Here is a 15,398-nt window from a genome sequence, read left to right as displayed (position 1 = left end):
CCTTAAAACCTTAAAAAACACTAAAAACCCCTAGAAAACCCTAAAAAACCCTTAAAACCTTAAAAATGCTAAAAACCCTAAAAAAATAATATAAACCCTTGAAAACTCTAAAAAACACTAAAAAACCTAGAAAACTCTAAAAAACCCTAAAAATCCTAAAAACCCTAAAAAATCCTAGAAAACCCTAAAAAACACTAAAAACTCAAGAAAACCCTAAAAGCCATAGAAAACCCTAGAAAACCCTAAAAAATCCTAAAAACCGTAGAAAACCCTAAAAAACTCTAAGACTCTAGAAAACCCTAGAAAACCCTGAAAAACCCTAGAAAACTGTAAAAAACTCCAGAAAACCTTAGAAAACACTAAAAAAACCCTAAGAATAAAAGGAAACCCTAAAAAATCCTAAAAATCCTACAAAACCCTAAAAAACGCTAAAAACCCTACATAACACTAGAAAATTCTAACAAACCCTACAAAATCCTAAAAAACACTAAAACCCCTAGAGAATCCTAAAAACTCCTAAAATCCCTAAAAACCCTAGAAAAACTTAAAAACTCTAGAAAACCCTAAAAACACTAAAAACCCTAGAAAACACTAAAATCCTTGAAAACGCTAAAGAAAAAGCATAAAAAAGCTTTTTAGTGTTTTTAGGGGTTTTTAGGGTTTTCTAGGGTTTTTAGGATTTTTTAGGGTTTTCTAGGGGTTTTTAGTTTTTTAGGGTTTTTCGGGTTTTCTTGGGTTTTTAGTGTTTTTAGGATATTTAGGGTTTTCTAGGGTTTTCTAAAGTTTTTTAGGGTTTTTAGGATTTTCTAGGGTTTTTAGGAATTTTTGGGGTTTTCTAGGGTTTTTAGGATTTTCTAGGGTTTTCAAGGGGTTTTAGGGTTTTCTAGGTTTTTTACGGTTTTTTGGGGTTTTTTGGAGTTTTCTAGAGTTCTTAGAGTTTTTTAGGATTTTCTAGGATTTTTTAGCATTCTCTTGGATTTTTAGCATTTTCTAGGGTTTTTAGGGATTTCTGGGTTTTCTAGGATTTTTTAGGATTCTCTTGGGTTTTCTAGGGTACTTAGTGTGTTTTAGGGTTTTTTAGGGTTTCCTAGGGTTTTTAGGATTTTTTAAGGTTTTTAGAGTTTTCTTGGGTTTTTTAGGATTTTCTAGGGTTTTTTAGGATTTTCTAAGATTTTTAACGTTTTCCAGGATTTTTTAGGGATTTCTTGGATTTTTTAAGATTCTCTAGGTTTTTTAGGGTTTTCAAGGGTTTTTAGGGTTTTTTAGGAATTTCTAGGTTTTTTCGCGTTTTCTAGGGTTTTGTAGGGTTTTTAGTTTTGGGTTAAAAACCCTAAAAATTCTAGAAAATCTTAGAAAACCCTAAAAAACCCTAAAAATCTCTAGAAACTCTAGAAAAACCCTAACAACGATAGAAAACCTTAGGGTTTAGGGTTAAGGATTTTCTAGGATTTTTAGTATTTTTTAGGATTTTCTAGGATTTTTTAGGTTTTTTAGGGTGTTCTATGATTCTTAGGGTTTTCTAGGTTTTTTACGGTTTTCTAGGGTTTTTTGGGATTTTCTAGGGTTTCTGAGGGTTTCTAAAGATTTTTAGGGTTTTTTAGGGTTTTCTAAGATTTTCTAGAATTTTTAGGGTTTCTAGGATTTTTTTAGGGTTTCTAGAGATTTTTAGGATTTTTTAGAGTTTTCTAAGATTTTCTAGAGTTTTTAGGGTTTTTAACCCAAAACCCTAATACCTAAAAACCCTAGAAAACCCTATTACCCTAAAAACCCTAGAAAACCTTAAAAACCCTAAAAAAAATCCTAGAAAACGCTAAAATCCCTAAAATCTTAAAAAATCTAGAAAACCTTAAAAAACTCTAAAAATTCTAGAAAATCCTAGAAAACACCAAAAAACCCTAGAAAATCGTAAAAAACCCTAGAAAATCCTAAAAAATTCTAAGAATCATAGAAAATCCTAAAAAATCATAAAGAAAATCCTAAGAATCATAGAAAACCCTAAAAAACCCTAAAAAATCATAGAAAACCCTAAAAAAATCTTAAAAAATCTTAAAAATCTTAAAAACACTAAAAACCCTAGAAAATCTTAAAAAACCTAGAAAACCCTAGAAAACCCTAAAAAACACTAAAAACCCTAAAAAATTCAAGAAAACCCTAAAAATCCCTAGAAAACCCTAAAAAGCCCTAACAACAATAGAAAACCCTAAAAAACCCTAACAACGATAAAAAACCCTAGAAAATCCTAAAAAACCCTAAAATCCCTAAAAAAACCCTAAAAATCTTAAAAAACCCTAGAAAACCCTAAAAAATCCTAAGAATCATAGAACACCCTAAAAAACCTAAAAAAATCATAAAAAACCCTACAAATCCTAAAAACCCTAAAAAATCCAAAAAACCCTAAAAAACCCTAGAAAACCCTTAAAATCTTAAAAAACAATAAAAACCCTTAGAAAATCCTAAAAACCCTTAAAATCTTAAAAACACTAAAAATCCTAGAAAACCCTAAAAAACCCTAAAAACCCTAACAAACACTATAAACCCGAGAAAACTCTAAAAAACACAAAAAACCCTAGAAAACTCTAAAAAACTCTAAAAAGCTAAAAAACACTAGAAAACCCTAGAAAAATCCTAAAAAGCATAGAAAACCCTAAAAAATCCTAGAAAAACCTAAAAACCATAGAAAACCCTAAAAAACTCTAAAAACACAAGAAAACCCTAAAAAATCCTAAAAATCGTAGAAAACCCTAAAAAACTCTTAAAACTCTAGAAAATCCTAGAAAACTCCAAAAAACCCTAGAAAACATTAAAAAAACTCCAGAAAACCTTAAAAAACACTAAAAAACCCTATGAATAATAGGAAACCCTAAAAACCTAAAAAATCTTAGAAAACCCTAAAAAATCCTAAAAACCCTAGAAAATCCTAAAAAACCCAAAAAATCCTAAAAAACCCTAGAAAACCCTTAAAACCTTAAAAAACACTAAAAACCCCTAGAAAACCCTAAAAACCCTTAAAACCTTAAAAACACTAAAAACCCTAGAAAATCCTAAGAAACCGTAAAACCCTAAAAAATACTATAAACCCTAGAAAACTCTAAAAAACACGAAAAACCCTAGAAAACTCTAAAAAACTTTAAAAAGCTAAAAAATACTAGAAAATCCTAGAAAATCGTAAAAAACGCTAAGCACTCTAGAAAACCCTAGAAAACTCCAAAATACCCCAGAAAACCGTAATAAACCTAGAAAACCCTAAAAACCCTAGAAAACCCTAAAAACCCTAGAAAACACTAGAAAACCCCATAAAATCCTAAAAACCCTAGAAAACCCTAAAAACCCTAAAAAACTTTAGAAAACACTAAAAATCCTAAAATCCCTAGAAATCCCTAAAAAATCCGAAAAATCCTAAAAACACCCAAGAAAACCCTAAATACCCTTAAAACCTTAAAAAACTGTAAAAACCCCTAGAAAACCCTAATACCCTAGAAAACCTTAAAAACCCTAGAAAACGCTAAAAACCCTAAAATCCTAAAAAACCCTAGAAAACCCTAAAAATTCTAAAAATTCAAACAATTCTAGAAAATCCTAAAAAACTAAAAACCCCTAGAAAGCCGTAAAAATCCTAAAAACCCTAGAAAACCCTAAAAACGCTAAAAAACTTTTTTATGCGTTTTTTAGCGTTTTCAAGGTTTTTAGTGTTTTCTAGGGTTTTTAGGATTTTCTAGAGTTTTTAAGGTTTTCTAGGGTTTTTAGGGTTTTTAGGAGTTTTTTAGATTCTCTAGGGATTTTAGTGTTTTTTAGGGTTTTGCAGGGTTTGTTAGAATTTTCTAGTGTTTTGTAGGGTTTTTAGCGTTTTTTAGGGTTTTCTAGGGTTTTTAGGATTTTTAGGGTTTTGTAGGATTTTTTAGGTTTTTTAGGGTTTCCTTTTATTTTTAGGGTTTTTAGTGTTTTCTAAGGTTTTTTAGTGTTTTTAGGGTTTTTTTAGGGTTTTCTAGGGTTTTCTAAAGTTTTTTAGGGTTTTCTAGAGTTTTTAGGATTTTCTGGGGTTTTCTAGGGGTTTTCTAGGATTTTTTAGGGTTTTTAGGATTTTCTAGGGTTTTCTAGGGTTTTTAGGGTTTTTTACGGTTTTCTGGGGTTTTTTGCAGTTTTGTAGGGTTTTCTAGACTTCTTAGAGTTTTTTAGGATTTTCTAGGATTTTTTAGCATCCTCTTGGATTTTTAGCATTTTCTAGGGTTTTTAGGGATTTCTGGGTTTTCTAGGATTTTTTAGGATTCTCTTGGGTGTTCTAGGGTACTTAGGGTTTTTTAGGGTTTCCTAAGGTTTTTAGGATTTTTTAAGGTTTAGAGTTTTCTGGGGTTTTTTAGGATTTTCTAGGGTTTTTTATGATTTTCTAGAGATTTTTAGGGTTTTCTAGGGTTTTCCGGGATTTTTTAGGGATTTCTTGGATTTTTTAAGATTCTCTAGGTTTTTTAGGGTTTTCAAGGGTTTTTAGGGTTTTTAGGGTTTTTTAGGAATTTCTAGGTTTTGTAGGGTTTTTTAGTGTTTTCTAGTGTTTTGGGTTAAAAACCCTAAAACACCCTAAAAATCTCTAGAAACCCTAGAAAAACCCTAACAACGATAGAAAACCTTAAAAAACCCTAACAACATAGAAAACCCTAGAAAACCCATAAAAATCCTAAAATCTCTAAAAAACCCTAAAAATCTTAAAAAATCCTAGAAAAATTAAAAAATCCTAAAAACCCTAGAAAACCCTAAAAACCCAAAAAACCCTAAAAAAACCCTAGAAAACCCTTAAAATCTTAAAAAACACTAAAAACGCCTAGAAAACCCTAAAAAAACCCTTAAAACCTTAAATACACTAAAAACCCTAAAACACCCTAAAAATCCTAAAAAACACTATAAACCCTAGAAAAATCTAAAAAACACTAAAAAATCTAGAAAACTCTAAAAAACCCTAAAAAGCTAAAAAACACTAGAAAACCCTAGAAAAATCCTAAAAACCCTTAAAACCCTAGAAAATCCTAAAAACCATAGAAAATCCTAAAAAATACTAAAAACCCAAGAAAACCCTAAAAAACCATAGAAATCCCTAGAAAACCCTAAAAACCTTAAACCCAAGAAAACCCTAAAAACCATAGAAAACCCTAAAATATCCTAAAAATCGTAGAAAACCCTAAAAAACTCTTAAAACTCTAGAAAATCCTAGAAAACCCGAAAAACCCTAGAAAACCGTAAAAACTCCAGAAAAACCTTAGAAAACACTAAAAAACCCTAAGAATAATAGGAAACCCTAAAAAACCTAAAAAAATCCTAAAATCCTAGAAAACCCTAAAAAATCCAAAAAACCCTAAAAATATCCTAGAAAACCCTTAAAACCTTAAAAAACACTAAAAACCCCTAGAAAACCCTAAAAAACCCTTAAAACCTTAAAAACGCTAAAAACCCTAGAAAAACCTAAAAAATCCTAAAAACCCTAAAAAAATAATATAAACCCTTGAAAACTCTAAAAAACACTAAAAAACCTAGAAAACTCTAAAAAACCCTAAAAATCCTAAAAACCCTAAAAAATCCTAGAAAACCCTAAAAACCATAGAAAACCCTAAAAAACACTAAAAACTCAAGAAAACCCTAAAAGCCATAGAAAACCCTAGAAAACCCTAAAAAATCCTAAAAACCGTAGAAAACCCTAAAAAACTCTAAGACTCTAGAAAACCCTAGAAAACCCTGAAAAGCCCTAGAAAACCGTAAAAAACTCCAGAAAACCTTAGAAAACACTAAAAAAACCCTAAGAATAAAAGGAAACCCTAAAAAATCCTAAAAATCCTACAAAACCCTAAAAAACGCTAAAAACCCTACATAACACTAGAAAATTCTAACAAACCCTACAAAATCCTAAAAAACACTAAAACCCCTAGAGAATCCTAAAAACCCTAGAAAAACTTAAAAACTCTAGAAAACCCTAAAAACACTAAAAACCCTAGAAAACACTAAAATCCTTGAAAACGCTAAAGAAAAAGCATAAAAAAGCTTTTTAGTGTTTTTAGGGGTTTTTAGGGGCTTTTAGGGTTTTCTAGGCTTTTTAGGATTTTTTAGGGTTTTCTAGGGGTTTTTAGTTTTTTAGGGTTTTTCGGGTTTTCTTGGGTTTTTAGTGTTTTTAGGATATTTAAGGTTTTCTAAAGTTTTCTAGGGGTTTTTAGGGTTTTCTAGGGTTTTTAGGAATTTTTGGGGTTTTGTAGGGGTTTTCTAGGGTTTTTAGGATTTTCTAGGGGTTTTCTAGGGTTTTTAGGGTTTTCTAGGTTTTTTACGGTTTTTTGGAGTTTTCTAGGGTTTTCTAGAGTTCTTAGAGTTTTTTAGGATTTTCTAGGATTTTTTAGCATTCTCTTGGATTTTTAGCATTTTCTAGGGTTTTTAGGGATTTCTGGGTTTTCTAGGATTTTTTAGGATTCTCTTGGGTTTTCTAGGGTACTTAGTGTGTTTTAGGGTTTTTTAGGGTTTCCTAGGGTTTTTAGGATTTTTTAAGGTTTTTAGAGTTTTCTTGGGTTTTTTAGGATTTTCTAGGGTTTTTTAGGATTTTCTAAGATTTTTAGCGTTTTCCAGGATTTTTTAGGGATTTCTTGGATTTTTTAAGATTCTCTAGGTTTTTTAGGGTTTTCAAGGGTTTTTAGGGTTTTTTAGGAATTTCTAGGTTTTTTCGCGTTTTCTAGGGTTTTGTAGGGTTTTTAGTTTTGGGTTAAAAACTCTAAAAATTCTAGAAAATCTTAGAAAACCCTAAAAAACCCTAAAAATCTCTAGAAACCCTAGAAAAACCCTAACAACGATAGAAAACCTTAGGGTTTAGGGTTAAGGATTTTCTAGGATTTTTAGTATTTTTTAGGGTTTTCTAGGATTTTTTAGGTTTTTTAGGGTGTTCTATGATTCTTAGGGTTTTTTAGGGTTTTCTAGGTTTTTTACGGTTTTCTAGGGTTTTTTGGGATTTTCTATGGTTTCTGAGGGTTTCTAAAGATTTTTAGGGTTTTTTAGGGTTTTCTAAGATTTTCTAGAATTTTTAGGGTTTCTTGGATTTTTTTAGGGTTTCTAGAGATTTTTAGGATTTTTTAGAGTTTTCTAAGATTTTCTAGAGTTTTTAGGGTTTTTAACCCAAAACCCTAATACCTAAAAACCTTAGAAAACCCTAGAAACCCTATTACCCTAAAAACCCTAGAAAACCTTAAAAACCCTAAAAAAATCCTAGAAAATGCTAAAATTCCTAAAATCTTAAAAAATCTAGAAAACCCTAAAAAACTCTAAAAATTCTAGAAAATCCTAGAAAACACCAAAAAACCCTAGAAAACCGTAAAAAACCCTAGAAAATCCTAAAAAATCCTAAAAAATCATAAAAAAAATCCTAAGAATCATAGAAAATCCTAAAAAACCCTAAAAAATCATAGAAAACCCTAAAAAAATCTTAAAAAATCTTAAAAATCTTAAAAACACTAAAAACCCTAGAAAATCTTAGAAATCCCTAAGAAATCCTAGAAAACGCTAAAAACCCTAGAAAATCTTAAAAAACCTAGAAAACCCTAGAAAACCCTAAAAAACTCTAAAAACTATAGAAAATCCTAAAAAACACTAAAAACCCTAAAAAATTCAAGAAAACCCTAAAAATTCCTAGAAAACCCTAAAAAGCCCTAACAACAATAGAAAACCCTAGAAAACCCTAACAACGATAGAAAACCCTAGAAAATCCTAAAAAACCCTAAAATCCCTAAAAAAACCCTAAAAATCTTAAAAAACCCTAAAAATCTTAAAAAACCCTAGAAAACCCTAAAAAATCCTAAGAATCATAGAACACCCTAAAAAACCTAAAAAAATCATAGAAAACCCTACAAATTCTAAAAACCCTAGAAAACCCTAAAAAATCCAAAAAACCCTAAAAAACCCTAGAAAACCCTTAAAATCTTAAAAAACACTAAAAACCCTTAGAGAATCCTAAAAACCCTTAAAACCTTAAAAACACTAAAAACCCTAGAAAACCCTAAAAAACCCTAAAAACCCTAACAAACACTATAAACCGGAGAAAACTCTAAAAAACACAAAAAAAACCCTAGAAAACTCTAAAAAACTCTAAAAAGCTAAAAAACACTAGAAAACCCTAGAAAAATCCTAAAAACCATAGAAAACCCTAAAAATCCTAGAAAACCCTAAAAACCATAGAAAACCCTAAAAAACTCTAAAAACCCTAAAAAATCCTAAAAATCGTAGAAAATCCTAAAAAACTCTTAAAACTCTAGAAAATCCTAGAAAACTCCAAAAAATCCTAGAAAACCGTAAAAAACTCCAGAAATCCTTAGAAAACACTAAAAAACCCTAAGAATAATAGGAAACCCTAAAAAAAACTAAAAAATCCTACAAAACCCTAAAAAATCCTAAAAACCCTAGAAAACCCTAAAAAATGCTAAAAACCTTACAAAACACTAGAAAATTCTAACAAACCCTACAAAACCCTAAAAAACACTAAAACCCCTAGAGAATCCTAAAAACTCCTAAAAAACCCTAAAAACCCTAGAAAACCTTAAAAACTATAGAAAATCCTAAAAACCCTAAAAACCCTAGAAAACACTAAAAACCTTGAAAACGCTAAAAAAAGCATAAAAAAGTTTTTAGTGTTTTTAGCGTCTTTTAGGGTTTTCTAGTGTTTTTAGGATTTTTTAGGGTTTTCTAGGGGTTTTTAGTTTTTTAGGGTTTTTATGGTTTTTGGGTTTTTAGGATATTTAGGGTTTCTTATGGTTTTTTAGGGTTTTCTAGGGTTTTCTAAAGTTTTTTAGGGTTTTTAGGGTTTTCTAGGGTATTTAGGATTCTCTGGGGTTTTCTAGTGTTTTCTAGGGTTTTCTAGGGTTTTTAAGATTTTCTAGGGTTTTCTAGGGTTTTTAGGGTTTTCTAGGTTTTTTACGGTTTTCTGGGGTTTTTTGGAGTTTTTTAGGGTTTTCTAGAGTTCTTAGCGTTTTTTACGATTTTCTAGGTTTTTTTAGCATTCTCTTGGATTTTTAGTATTTTCTAGGGTTTTTAGGGATTTCTGAGTTTTCTAGGATTTTTTAGGATTCTCTTGGGTTTTCTATAGGGTACTTAGGGTGTTTTAGGATTTTTTAGAGTTTCCTAGGGTTTTTAGGAGTTTTTAAGGTTTTTAGTGTTTTCTGGGAGTTTTTTAGGATTTTCTAGGGTTTTTAGCGTTTTCTAGGGTTTTCCAGGGTTTTTTAGGGATTTCTTGGATTTTTTAAGATTCTCTAGATTTTTTTAGGGTTTTCAAGGGTTTTTTAGGGTTTCTAGGGTTTTTTAGGAATTTCTAGGTTTTTTTAGGTTTTTTCGCGTTTTCTAGGGTTTTGTAGGGGTTTTTAGTGTTTTCTAGTGTTTTGGGTTAAAAACCCTAAAAATTCTAGAAAATCTTAGAAAACACTAAAAAACCATTAAAAAATCCTAGAAAACCCTAAAAAACCCTAACAATGATAGAAAACTCTAAAAAACCCTAACAATGATAGAAAATCCTAGAAAACCCTAAAAAACCCTAAAATCCCTAAAAAACCCTAAAAACCTTTAAAAACCCTAGAAAACTTAAAAAACCCTAAAAATCCCTAAAAACCTTATAAAATCCTAAAAAAACCCAATAAAATCCTAAAAAACTATAAAAAAGCCCTATAAAATGCTAAAAACCCTACAAAATCCTAAAAAACCCTAGAAAACCCTAAAAAAACCAAGAAAACTCTAAAAAACTCTAAAAACTCTAGAAACCCCAAAATCCCCCCAAAAATCCTAGAAAACCGTAAAAAACTGTAGAAAATCCTAAAAAATCTTAAGAATCCTAGAAAATCCTAAAAAATCCTAAAAACCCTAGAAATCCCTAAAAAATCCAAAAAATCCTAAAAAACCCTTGAAAACCCTAAAAAACCTAGAGAATCTTAAAAAATCCAAGAAATCCCTAAAAAACCCTGGAAAACCCTAGAAAACGCTAAAAATCCTAGAAATCGTAAAAAACCCTAGAAAATCCTAAAAAACCCAAGAAAACACTAAAAACCTTAAAAAATCCTAAAAACCCTAGGAAACCCTAAAAAACCCTAAAACACCCTAAGTACCCTAGAAAACCCAAGAGAATCCTAAAAAATCCTAGAAAACCCAAAAATCCCTAAAAACCCTAGAAAATGCTAAAAATCCAAGAGAATGCTAAAAAATCCTTGAAAATCCTATAAAACTCTAGAAAACCCTAGAAAACTCCAACAAACCCCAGAAAACCGTAAAAAACCTAGAAAACCCTAAAAACCCTAGAAAATTCTAGAAAATCCTAAAAACACTAGAAAACCCCTAGAAAACCCCAGAAAATCCTAAACCCTAGAAAACCCTAAAAACCCTAAAAAACTTTAGAAAACCCTAAAAAATCATAAGAAACCCTAAATATCCTAAAAACACTAAAAACCCAAGAAAACACTAAAAACCCTAAAAAACTAAAAACCCCTAGAAAACCCTAAAAATCCTAAAAACCCTAGAAAACCCTAAAAACCCCTAAAAACACTAAAAAACTTTTTTATGCTTTTTTTAGCGTTTTCAAGGATTTTAGTGTTTTCTAGGGTTTTTAGGGTTTTCTAGGGTTTTTTTAAGGTTTTTAGGATTTTTAGGGTTTTTTAGAGTTTTCTAGGTTTTTTTAGTGTTTTTTAGAGTTTTCTAGGGTTTATAGTGTTTTTTAGGGTTTTTAGGATTTTTTAGGGTTTTCTAGGGTTTTTAGCGTTTTTAAGGGTTTAAGGGTTTTTTAGGATTTTCTAGGGGTTTTTAGTGTTTTTAAGGTTTTAAGGGTTTTCTAGGGTTTTTTTGGATTTTTTAGGGTTTTTAGGATTTTTTAGGGTTTTCTAGGATTTTTTAGGTTCTTCAGGGTATTCTATGATTCTTAGGGTTTTTTACGATTTTCTAGAGTTTTTTACAGTTTTCTAGGATTTTTTGGGATTTTCTAGGGTTTCTGAGGGTTTCTAGAGATTTTTAGGGTTTTTTAGAGTTTTCTAAGATTTTCTAGAATTTTTAGGGTTTTTTCTACGGTTTTTTTAGGGTTTCTAGAGATTTTTAGGGATTTTTAGAGTTTTCTAAAATTTTCTAGAGTTTTTAGGGTTTTTAACCCAAAACCCTAATACCTTAAAAACCCTAGAAAACCCTAATACCCTAAAAACCCTAAAACCCTAAACCATAAACCCTAATACCCTAAAAACCCTAGAAAACCCTAAAAACCCTAAAAAAATCCTAGAAAACGCTAAAATCCCTAAAATCTTAAAAAATCTAGAAAACCCTAAAAAACTCTAAAAATTCTAGAAAATCCTAGAAAACCCCAAAAAACCCTAGAAAACCCTAAAAAACCCTAGAAAATCCTAAAAAATCCTAAGAATAATAGAAAATCCTAAAAAATCCTAAAAAATCATTAAAAAATCCTAAGAATCATAGAAAACCCTAAAAAAGCCTAAAAAATCATAGAAAACCCTAAAAAAAGCTTAAAAAACCCTAAAAAATCTTAAAAATCTTAAAAATACTAAAAACCCTAGAAAATCTTAGAAATCTCTAAGAAATCCTAGAAAACCCTAGAAAACGCTAAAAACACTAGAAAATCATAAAAAACCTAGAAAACCCTAAAAAAACTCTAAAAACTATAGAAAACCCTAAAAAGCCCTAACAACAATATAAAACCCTATAAAACCCTAACAATGATAGAAAACCCTAGAAAATCCTAAAAATCCCTAAAATCCCTAAAAAACCCTAAAAATCTTAAAAAACTCTAGAAAACCCTAAAAATCCTAAAAAAATCATAGAAAACTCTAAAAATCCTAAAAACCCTAGAAAACCCTAAAAAATCCAAAAAACCCTAGAAAACCCTTAAAATCTTAAAAAACACTAAAAACCCTTAGAAAATCCTAAAAACCCTTAAAACCTTAAAAACACTAAAAATCCTAGAAAAAACTAAAAAACCCTAAAAACCCTAACAAACACTATAAACCCTAGAAAACTCCAAAAAACACAAAAAACCCTAGAAAAATCCTAAAAACCCTAGAAAACCCTAAAAAATCCTAGAAAACCCTAAAAACCATAGAAAACCCTAAAAAACTCTAAAAACCCAAGAAAACCCTAAAAAATCCGAAAAACCGTAGAAAACTCTTAAAATTCTAGAAAACCCTAGAAAACTCCAAAAAACCCTAGAAAACCGTAAAAAAACTCCAGAAAACCTTAGAAAACACTAAAAAACCCTATGAATAATAGGAAACCCTAAAAAATCTTAGAAAACCCTAAAAAATCCTAAAAACCCTAGAAAACCCTAAAAAACCCAAAAAACCCTAAAAAACCCTAGAAAACCCTTAAAACCTTAAAAAACACTAAAAACCCCTAGAAAACCCTAAAAAACCCTTAAAACCTTAAAAACACTAAAAACCCTAGAAAATCCTAAGAAACCCTAAAAACCCTAAAAAACACTATAAACCCTAGAAAACTCTAAAAAACACGAAAAACCGTAGAAAACTCTAAAAAACTTTAAAAAGCTAAAAAACACTAGAAAACCCTAGAAAAATTCCAAAAACCCCAGAAAATCCTAAAAAACCATAGAAAACCCTAAAAACCATAGAAAATCCTAAAAAACACTAAAAACTTAAGAAAACCCTAAAAACCATAGAAAACCCCAGAAAAGCCTAAAAAACCCTAAAAACCGTAAAAAACACTAAAAAACTCTTAAAACTCAAGAAAACCCCGAAAATTCTAGAAAACCCTAGAAAACCGTAAAAAACTCTAGAAATCCATAGAAAACACTAAAAACCCTAAGAATAATAGGAAACCCTAAAAACCTAAAAAATCCTACAAAACCCTAAAAAATCCTAACAAAGCCTACAAAAGCCTAAAAACACAAACCCCTAGAGAATCCTAAAAACTCCTAAAAACCCTAAAAATCCTGGAAAACCTTAAAAACTCTAGAAAATCCTAAAAGCCATAGAAAACACTAAAAACCTTGAAAACGCTAAAAAAAGCATAAAAAACCCTAAAAACCCTAGAAAACGCGAAAAAACCTAAAAAAACCTAGAAATTCCCCCTAGAAACCCTAAAAAACCCTTGAAAACCCTAAAAAACCTAGAGAATCTTAAAAAATCCAAGAAATCCCTAAAAAACCCGGGAAAACCCTAGAAAACGCTAAAAACCCTAGAAAATCCTAAAAAACCCCCAGAAAACACTAAAAACCTTAAAAACTCCTAAAAACCCTAGGAAACCCTAAAAAACCCTAAAACACCCTAAGTACCCTATAGAAAACCCAAGAGAATCCTAAAAAATCCTAGAAAACCCAGAAATTCCTAAAAACCCTAGAAAATACTAAAAATCCAAGAGAATGCTAAAAAATCCTAGAAAATCGTAAAAAACGCTAAGAACTCTAGAAAACCCTAGAAAACTCCAAAAAACCCCAGAAAACCGTAAAAAACCTAGAAAATCCTAAAAACCCTAGAAAACCCTAGAAAATCTTAAAAACCCTAGAAAACCCTACAAAACACTAGCAAACCCCAGAGAATCCTAAAAACCCTAGAAAACCCTAAAAACCCTAAAAAACTTTAGAAAACCCTAGAAAACCCTAAAAAACCATAAGAAACCCTAAATATCGTAAAAACACTAAAACCAAAAAAAACCATAAAAACCCTAAAAAACTAAAAACCCCTAGAAAACCCTAAAAGACCCTAAAAACACTAAAAAAATTTTTATGCTTTTTTTAGCGTTTTCAAGGTTTTTAGTGTTTTCTAGGGTTTTTAGAGTTTTTAGGATTTTCTAGAGTTTTTAAGGTTTTTAGGGTTTTTTAGGAGTTTTTAGGATTCTCTAGGGGTTTTAGTGTTTTTTAGGTTTTTGTAGGGTTTGTTAGAATTTTCTAGTGTTTTGTAGGGTTTTTAGCATTTTTTAGGGTTTTCTAGGGTTTTTAGGGTTTTGTAGGATTTTTTAGGTTTTTTAGGGTTTCCTATTATTCTTAGGGTTTTTTAGTGTTTTCTAAGACTTTCTGGAGTTTTTTACGGTTTTCTAGGGTTTTCTAGAGTTTTCGGGGTTTTCTAGCGTTTTCTAGAGTTTTAAGAGTTTTTTAGGGTTTTTTACGGTTTTTAGGGTTTTTTAGGCTTTTCTAGGGTTTTCTATGATTTTTAGGATTTTCTTAGGTTTTCTATGGTTTTTAGGGTTTTCTAGGGGTTTTTAGGATTTTTCTAGGGTTTTCTAGTGTTTTTTAGCTTTTTAAAGTTTTTTACAGTTTCTAGGGTTTTTCGTGTTTTTTAGAGTTTTCTAGGGTTTATAGTGTTTTTTAGGGTTTTTAGGGTTTCTTAGGATTTTCTAGGATTTTTACTGTTTTTAAGGTTTTAAGGGTTTTTTAGGGTTTTCTAGGGGTTTTTAGTGTTTTTTAAGGTTTTAAGGGTTTTCTAGGGTTTTTTAGTATTTTTTGGGTTTTTAGGGTTTTCGAGGATTTTTAGGATTTTTTAGGGTTTTCTAGGATTTTTTAGATTTTTTAGGGTTTCCTATTATTCATAGGGTTTTTTAGTGTTTTCTAAGGTTTTCTGGATTTTTTTTACGGTTTTCTAGGATTTTTTGGAGTTTTCTAGGGTTTTCTAGAGTTTTAAGAGTTTTTTAGGGTTTTCTACGGTTTTTAGGATTTTTAGGGTTTTCTTGGGTTTTTAGAGTTTTTTAGGGTTTTCTATGGTTTTTAGGGTTTTCTAGGATTTTTGAGGATTTTCTAGGATTTTTAGGATTTTTCTAGGGTTTTCTAGTGTTTTTTAGCTTTTTAGAATTTTTTAAAGTTTTCTAGGGTTTTTCGTGTTTTTTAGAGTTTTCTAGGGTTTATAGTGTTTGTTAGGGTTTTTAGGGTTTTTTAGGGTTTTCTAGGATTTTTAGTGTTTTTAAGGTTTTAAGGGTTTTTTAGGATTCTCTAAGGGTTTTTAGTGTTTTTTAAGATTTTAAGGGTTTTCTAGGGTTTTTTGGTTTTTTTAGGGTTTTCTAGGGTTTTTAGGATTTTTAGGGTTTTCTATGATTTTTTTTAGGTTTTTTAGGGTGTTCTATGTTTCTTAGGGTTTTTAGGGAGTTTTTTTACAGTTTTCTAGGGTTTTCTAGAGTTTTCGGGGTTTTCTAGGGTTTTCTAGAGTTAAGAGTTTTTTAGGATTTTTTACGATTTTTAGAGTTTTTTAGGCTTTTCTAGGGTTTTCTATGGTTTTCTAGGGTTTTTTGGGGTTTTCTAGGATTTTCTAGAATTTTTAGAGTTTTTTAGGGTTTTCTAGGTTTTTTAAGATTTTAGGGATTTTAGCGTTTTCTAGGATTTTTTTAGGGTTTTCTAGGGAAGGGTATTAGGGTTTAGGCTTTTTAGGGTATTAGGGTTTTCTAGGGTTTTTAGGGTATTAGGGTTTTGGGTTAAAAAC

Source organism: Arachis hypogaea, unplaced genomic scaffold (genome assembly GCF_003086295.3).
Source record: "Arachis hypogaea cultivar Tifrunner unplaced genomic scaffold, arahy.Tifrunner.gnm2.J5K5 arahy.Tifrunner.gnm2.scaffold_33, whole genome shotgun sequence".
NCBI lineage: Eukaryota > Viridiplantae > Streptophyta > Magnoliopsida > Fabales > Fabaceae > Arachis > Arachis hypogaea.
Note: the sequence above shows the minus strand (reverse complement) of the source record.